Raw genomic sequence first — 8,922 nt, 5'->3', positions numbered from 1 at the left:
AGTGGAGGGCAAAATCCAGTGAAATATATTATATGAAGGCGTTCAAACCAAATGCCTTGGTAAAACTAGTTTGATGCATGAAAAGTACAGTGGCGTATAGTTAGCTGGATGGTGGTGGGGGGGGGGGGGAGGGAAGGCCCCTGGCAGTATTTGATGGTGACATAAAACAACAGTCTTTTTAAGGGCTTTTAAGATGGTTCAGACACCCCCCCCCCCCCCCGCCACAAAAAGCTATGCTACTGATTGCATTCATACATGTACATTGTACACTGATTTGTGTTTGCTAATTAATTCATTAGTTTAATTCACTTGCCTTCCAACTTACATGTACCTGAGATTCATGTTTAACAACCGATCTCCCTTTTTTTCCCCAAAATATTTTGGGCTAAATATTCCTTTCAGTTTTAGTGGCAAACGCAAGCAGAGGTGCTGGTTTGTCGTATAGCCCAGCCATAAAGCCAAGGCCACTAAAATGTGTGGGCTACAAACCATCTAGGAAGCACACAGAAAGACATTAAGTCATTGTAATTTTTTTTGTATTTAAACTGCAAACACTTTTGTTGGCTCATAAAATTGAAGATGAATTCATCATGCCAATGTGGTTTGTGTTGCCTGTGAATGTGCTTTCCATGAATATGATGCCATTTTCTACAACATTTTTGGGTGGTATGTGGAAATAAGGAATAGGCGCCCAATCCTCGGAATAACCCAACATCAGGGTGACACTGGGGGTATCTCCAGCTGTCGGTGAAGGCGTCGATGACCCTACACTTCGGTTTAGGAGCCTCTTGTTGACTGTTTTTACTCTTCATTAAACTCATGCTTTTCATCTGTTGCTTATTAAAGCTATACATGTACCGGTACCTTATTTGAAGGCAAAGTAAAGCCATATTTTTTTCTGACCGTGTACCTCACTCATTACAGTAATGAGTTCAATGGCTTTTAAAGTTAATGTTAGTTTTCCATAGTCTAGCATTTCAATAATAATTCTTTAAGTAATGAAGGCTAATCCTTCTTATGGATGTACATGTAAACTTTACATGTACATCCATAAGAAGGATTAGCCTTCATTACTTAAAGAATTAATTACCCAACCCTTTCATAGGCACTGAAGTGTCCGAAACTGCCATGCCTAATCACTGTAGTGTCCAAAACTGCCATGCCTAACTGTAGTGTCCAAAACTGCAATGCCTATTCACTGTAGTGTCCAAAACTGCCATGCCTAATATTAGGCATGGCAGTTTTGGACACTATAGTGATTAGGCATGGCAGTTTTGGACACTATATAATCACTGTAGTGTCCAAAACTGCAATGCCTAATCACTGTAGCGCCTGAAACAGCCTGTGCACTCCATGGTTTTATTGATTAATTGTTTATTGATTACAAACTACACAATGCAGTACAAGTGCTGATGGAATTAACATTTATTTAAAATATGACCAGGAAGGAATGCATAAAATACTGTCATTTTCTTTGATACAAAGTTAGTCAGCTGATGCTGTTTTCCTAGATGAACTTTTGTGTCAAGTCACTGTAAATATTAACATTAGGTATTTGCAATTTTGTCTTTTGGGCAATCCAAATTTCCTAAATATTTGAGCTAAATATATTTGAATATAAACAGGAGTTCATTTGTTCACTAAAAGCTGACTAAGCTTGTGATTTTTTTCCTACCAAGCTCTTAGAAAGCACTGGTGTACCTGTACATGTACATATACCCACAATGACAAACTATCCAATCATAAATCAGGTCTTCATCATTCAATCCTTTGAATCACCTTTCGCATCCGTTGAATATTGTCCCTTGCAATATTTAAGGTCGTTCGCGTAATAGGTACTAACAGGTACTGAAATAGTCTTAAATATATTTAATATTCTGTTGTTCATAATGAACGATTCCATGGCAAACTCTTGGCCAAAGAAATCTTGTCCACTTGACCATTATGAAAGCTAATTACATTGAGCTATTAGCAGATACCCTTCAAGATATTCTTGGCTGGTTCATGTTCAGATTCCGAGGAAGTGCAGTTGAACCCTTTATGATATCTTTCACGTTGCCTCTTGCATTTTCTTTGCTCTCCTTAACTTCAACAAAGCCTCTGATACAAAATCTGGACAGGGTAAGACTTGCTTTGATGATGTCTACAATCATATATCTCTTGTTCTTTGAGCAGACAAGACTGCTCTTGCCAGTCTATTCTAATGATACATCCTTTCCTATGAACACAACACCAAATTAATATACGACATATATCACCATATAGGGTACGGCTTGCCAAGGGGCAGTCAACCAGTTGGTGCTGGATTTTTTTAGAAACAATAGGACTAATTATACAAATTCCATGTAATTGAATTTTTTAAACACTGTTACAAACTCCCGAAGAAACCCACTGGATTAAAAACCAGAGATAAAACTCGATGAGCAAAAACTCTGGAAAACCTTGTGGTTGCCAGCAAAACAAAACATTTCGCACGTTTACACAAAGCTATTTTTAAAGCTGATCCATTCTCAGTTTGTCCTTAACTGAACTGAAGTCGCAAGCTAGAATGATCCCACCACACCTTCGCCTCGTACGTTCTACGTACGTTCTATGTTAAACGCACGTTCTTTCCTATGCAAATTTGACACACCCTTTCTACCCTTATGTAACTCCGCCTCCCAGAATTCATTCCTCAACCGATTAGACACATTTGCCTGCTATACAACTGTAACGCAGGCAAAGATAATTCTTATTCTGGAATTAATCGTGACAGGGCCAACACATGTATCCCCACAGGAAACAAAAGGGGACGCTGCATCATTATGCCAACAATGCTGTGTTATTTTGATAAATTTTCACCAATTTTGTATTGTGTGCAGAATGCTTATTTTTGCTCTGCACTGCCAGTATTTTTTTTTGCAGAACCTGAAAATGTAGGCCTAATCCTTTGAAATAATTACTTTCTTGTATAGCAACATGAGAACTACGTGTGTAGCCCTCTTAAGCAGGGACACTATATTGTAGTTGCAGCCCATGAGGTCTTGGTGAAGTTTACAATGTATTTTGCTGACAAACACCAATGAGGAACAGGGTGATGATACCATGTCACGTAGATACCCTGAATAACTGGATAACTTGCAGATGGGGTGTAGTGAGCTTGTCATAATTGCCTGTCAATACAGCTAGGCATGATATGATGATTTTAGGTTGATCTGTTTTGACTCTGCATGAATGCCAGAGAGTAGCACATCAGTGGAGCTTGAAAAGATCAAGACGATCAGAATACAAAAACCAAATATTGGACAAGTTCAGTTCTATGTACACGTTATTATGTGCAATATAATTTGCAAGTCTAATTCTTCCACTTGCAGTATTTACAATTATTATTAAGTCATAAAAAGATCTGTTGTCAAACTTTATACATATGTATGTACGTCAACTTATGCAGTGCCCGAATCACTAGGAAGGTGGAAAACAATAAAGGTATATCGCAAAATAAACGCGGTATATTTCTAAGTTATGAACTCTTAATTCAACAATTCAAAAAGAAGAATTGTGAAATGAAATAAATCACTGGTTTTAGTTTCTGATTATGCGCAACTTAAAGTAGAACGCAATAGGCTTGGTACTTTTCATTTGCTTTTCCCACTAGTATAAAAAGACATTACTGTAACTATCAGTTTAAAAATATCAGCAACAACTTCAAATCTCAATTCTCAACAAAAGTGGGGATAATGTACACCCCTGCTTAGCACCTTTGAAAATTGAAAGGGGTCGGACATAAAACCATTAATTAAAACCCTTAATATAATGAATAAAAACAGGGCCGAAACAGGTTCCAAAGCTTTAAAATGAAAATTCTAATTAACTCTTCAAAAGTTTTTTATTGATAAGGCATATCAATTTGTTTATGGCCGAAACCGCACTCCTATTTATCTTATTTGATTCAACTCGATTTTGCGCATTGCTCAATTTTAACAAAATGTAAGACAAATGCGCGCACGCATGTGTGTGGAAGTGAATGTACTTTGTGCGCTATATCTTTGGACCTGATTATCGAATAGCACGCACGCACACACAAAATGCAATGCCCATGGCTTATGTGAGCGGGGTTATGATTGGCGATCATCTTCTTCAATCCTAAAAGTACAGGTCTTAACAAGGTCTAATCAGAATACATAGTTAGTTAGACCAGAACCTTCCCTAACAATGCTTTTTTTAAGAAGGCCATACGGTGGCGCTGTTTGTATTTACGGCGAGTTGAAATGGTGCAGGTTTTACTGAAAACTATGATTTACACATAATCGTGTTAAATTCTGCTAAAACAACAATATAAATCCTGAAAAGTACAGGCTTTCCTGTTAATATAAATTCAATATTTCTTATCAGTATGATGTACATATTATTGTCTGTCTTGTATTCTTTTAAGAAGTGAAAGCATTGTTCCGTTTTTCAATGGTGTACAAAAAGAGACATCGAGGCACAGTTTTTGATGGCAACTCCCATAGCGGAAAATCAGGGACTGTGTGGGCGCTTGAAAAGGAGCGCTAACAAATTGATATGAAATGACCAAGGAATTAATACCCTTTGAACTTATCCGCTCTGTTCACAAGTACCCCCTCACCGGCAAAGGAAGTACAGTTGGGGGTGCGCGGCCACTGCGTGTACATGGAACAAATCCCCTGGTGTATGCGTGTCACACTGACAAGGAACGGTGCGCGTCAACCAGCCAAATGTACCGCCCATGGGACGTCGTTGCTAAGTAAAAGGGCGCCCTCTTTTGGTAGCGCATGGAGCTCATATAGTCAACCAAATCTCTCAGAAGTCTGGCGTTATTGTGAATACTTCTGCCTTTTGATCCTGCAGGTCTGGAAAGGATTAATATTAAACAAAAGGGATAACTTTGCCCAGACGAAGGTAAATAGCTTTAGAGACAATCTTGTAATCTACGTTGAGTAACCAAATTAGTCTTTTTTTCTGAGGATTCAGCTGATCTCCAGCTTTTTCAAGCAAAGTTATCATACTTCTGTGTTTGAAAGTTGGCGAGATGTTATCGTCAAAAGATCTATGATACACTTTCAGAAGATCTAGTCTGAGCATAAAAGATCCCAAAATTGAACGTAGAATTCTTTGGGCAAGTCATCATCTCCCGGCGTTTTATTAGTCTGCATACTTCATAAGTGGGAGAATCATGGCAGTAGAGTTACTTATGTTTGCCCCTGAAACTAGGAATTATGTTTTCATAATTAAGAAAGAAGAAATAATTGTCTCGAAAGATGGGGGGGGGGGGGCTCGTGCCATATTTTCTATGGGGAGCGCTGATAAAATCCTACAATCAGGCACACTATACATGTTGTAGGCCTATTAACTAAAAGTGTACAAATGCACCCTTCTCATTTAGGGGGAGACCGTTCCCCTGTACATCAAATTCTTACACTTTGCTAGTGCTTTTTTTTTTTGTATGGAATTTTTTTTGGGGGGGGGCTTGCCAAATTGTTGCCCCCCCCCCCCCCCGGTAGAACCGCCACTGCTTTCATTTATGTTTGCTGTAAATTAAAATTTTAATTAATACTGAATTTGTATAGATCTATGATTTCATTCTATTACTTGTCAAGTGCCCAGAGTGAAACACCAGAGGTAAAACTCTATGAGGTAAAAACTCTGGAAAACCTTGTGGCCGATCCCTTATACATTAACTTTAATACTTACAAACTCCGAGTTTCTCCTCTTCTTTTAAATTAAAATATACGATGTATTGTGGTCATTATGAAAATTACTGACCTAGCGACGTGGTGAACACAGGCTAGAATGGCCATACTACAGCCACACACGCCCTTAATTTACTCGATTACGTCCTCAATGACATTCTATTCAAATTTAACCTATTCTTTATCATGATCACTCAAGGGAATGTACATGTACATGTACATCATTGGCATTTGCATTAGTTTTCAGAAATGAACTACTTGAGGGGTTAGTATAATATATCAAATTATTGTTACACTGACATGTCTGAAGTTTTGTGTTGGAAATTGCTGGAAAAACTAAGAAAAACAAAAATGTTTGAGTATTCTGGTTCCCTGACTCCACTGAAGATTAAATGGATTAATTTATAGATGCCGGAAAATTGTACGATTAGGGAACCAGTCTAGCTGGCCTGCACCTATTCAGAACATGCAACCAATAGCAAACAAAAAAACAAAAAAAAATTGTACATTTGGAGCAGTAGTTGAAAAACAGTTAGGTTTTTCCAACGGTGGTCAGCCGACCACCGTTGGAAATGTATACAAAATTACCATTTTCTTGAAAGTGACTTCACACCAGGTGCCATAATTTTACAGGATGCTTTAGACTGTCATTTACCAACATCCTGTTGTGTATTTCGTAAAAACTTGGTAGTTTTGTTTTTCGATGTTTGCAAATGTTGTATTTTCCCTTTAATTTACTCAATTACGTCCTCAATGACATTCTATTCAAATTTAACCTATTCTTTATCATGATCACTCAAGCATCAAGCTTGTAAGTAACATACGAACACATTTTCATGCTACTTCGCTTCGCTCATACGCATGAAAAACAGTTAGGTTTTACAGAACGTTATAAAGGAAAAGGAGGACACAATTTGTTCATATTCAGAATTTTATTATTATACATGATGGGGGCTGGCCTGCACACAGGCATGCAGGCTGAAATAACAAAGTATGCAAGGGGGAGAGATAATAGGGTCAATACATGTACCTCAAAAAAGGCGACGATCAGCAGCATCTTAACCGACTGGGCCATGCTGGTAGTCTCGCTTTCTTCTTTTTCGGGCTTCAGTGTCCTTAAAAACTTCTTTCTCCGCTGTTATATGATTTTCTGTTGATCTGGAGACAAGTTGCCTGTTCCTTTTTGTTTGTCCATATACGAGACGGTCATCCACCCTGCCTTGCTCGAGTTGGCGATCTTAATCTTGTTCTTGTGTTCTGCCAGCAGCTGGCTTGGTCTGTATCGCCTTTAACGATAATTGCCGTCTTGATGTCGCCAAGGGCAATTTGAAGTTTCCCACAAAACTCAAATCGGGCCACGTTGCCTGGTTTTGTTAACTCTTTGGAGTCCAGTTTATTCTTGAGTTCCCGAATGGAGGTGGAGTCCTCTTTCGGTGCAGAGATAGCGTTAAACTTCTTGTCAAAGTAATCTTTACATTTGTCGAACATAAACGCCGACGGATCAGGATTCGTGGAGTGGTCTGCCTCTGTCGACATTACGCAAACTAAGCCAAACTATGTAAGTAAATACCGTAAGCAATGGAAGACGAATAAGGGTTGGATATACGGCGTGAGTGCCAGAACCTGAAGTGACTATTCTACACAATGAATAGCATGCGTGACCTGTCTGGCAATCCGACTGGTCAATGGTGGACTTAACTTCGGTCGGCCGAGGATGTCTGTCTCACTGCGGAGTTTGTCACACCAGACGTTACACCCAAAAACCCTGGTTTAAAATTAAGTACAAATTGTCACCAGTAATGCATCTCCTACACAAGATTATTACATGCATCGTCCATAGCAGCTCAATATCATTTAACATACCATAAAATGCAAGGTACATTTTATACACAAAAACCCAAACAACTAGTTATTGCCAAGGCACATTTACAATGTTTTACAACAGTTATACCAATATCAATTTGCACTTTGAAATGTTACTTTGGAATCTGCAAAGCAATAATAGTACTTACAGGTTATGGCAAATAACCTGGTCTGTGTTTTATTGACGGTGACGAGGAGACGAGGACGGCCGCAGCCTACCAACTCTGTGGGACTCATTCCCAACAGTGCAAACAAATTGCACACTCGGCTTATTAAGAACGTACAACTCCCCAATGTGGGTACAAACTAACAAGCATAATATATACATGTAGTGTCCATCAGCGTAGCAAGGGGGGGGGGGTATTTTACCCCCAATATTTGTGTCAAGACTGCCCTTTTCCATTCAAATGCTTTTTCACCAGTGCTTACCCCCTTCCTCATTTTGTTGTAAAGAGTGTCCTTTTTTGCAAAGTGCCCTTTTTTTCTGAACAAATGCCCTTTTGAAAAAGATGTCGTGCCCTTCCATGTGCCTGCGGCCATTCCGGGTGCCTTTTTTTTACTTCACGCATGTATTGTCCTGAAAAGGACCATATATTGTCCGTTAGTGTGCATAATCATTGGATTAATGTCCGAAAAAAAAACATGTCTACATTTCAGCACGATGTGCAAGTGCCCTTTTCAAGAAATTTTGACTCTCGACTACCACCATTTCACACCGTACACTAGTTTCAAAATTAACTATCAAGTTTAAGTTGACCTCAAAATTAATAAAATTTCGTAACCTAAAAAATACGCTGTGGGATTTGAACCTGCAACCTTCCGATTCAGAGTCAGCAGTCCACACTACTCGACTACCACCATTTCACACCGTACACTAGTTTCGAAATTAACTATAAAATTTAAGTTGACTTCAAAATAATAAAATTTTGTAACTTAAAAATACGCTGTGGGATTTGAACCTGCAACCTTCCGATTCAGAGTCAGCAGTCCACACCTCTCGACTACCACCATTTCACACCATACACTAGTTTTGAAATTAACTATAAAGTTTAAGTTGACCTCAAAATTAATAAAATTTTGTAACCTAAAAATACGCTGTGGGATTTGAACCTGCAACCTTCCGATTCAGAGTCAGCAGTCCACACTACTCGACTACCACCATTTCACACTGTACACTAGTTTCGAATTTAACTATAAAATTTAAGTTGACTTCAAAATAATAAAATTTTGTAACTTAAAAATACGCTGTGGGATTTGAACCTGCAACCTTCCGATTCAGAGTCAGCAGTCCACACTCTCGACTACCACCATTCACACCATACACTAGTTTCGAAATTAACTATAAAGTTTAAGTTGACCTCAAAATTAA

Source organism: Patiria miniata, unplaced genomic scaffold, assembly GCF_015706575.1.
Source record: "Patiria miniata isolate m_02_andy unplaced genomic scaffold, ASM1570657v1 HiC_scaffold_7, whole genome shotgun sequence".
In the NCBI taxonomy this organism is placed as follows: Eukaryota; Metazoa; Echinodermata; class Asteroidea; order Valvatida; family Asterinidae; genus Patiria; species Patiria miniata.
The sequence above is the reverse complement of the archived record's forward strand: the minus strand, read 5'-3'. Positions refer to the sequence as shown.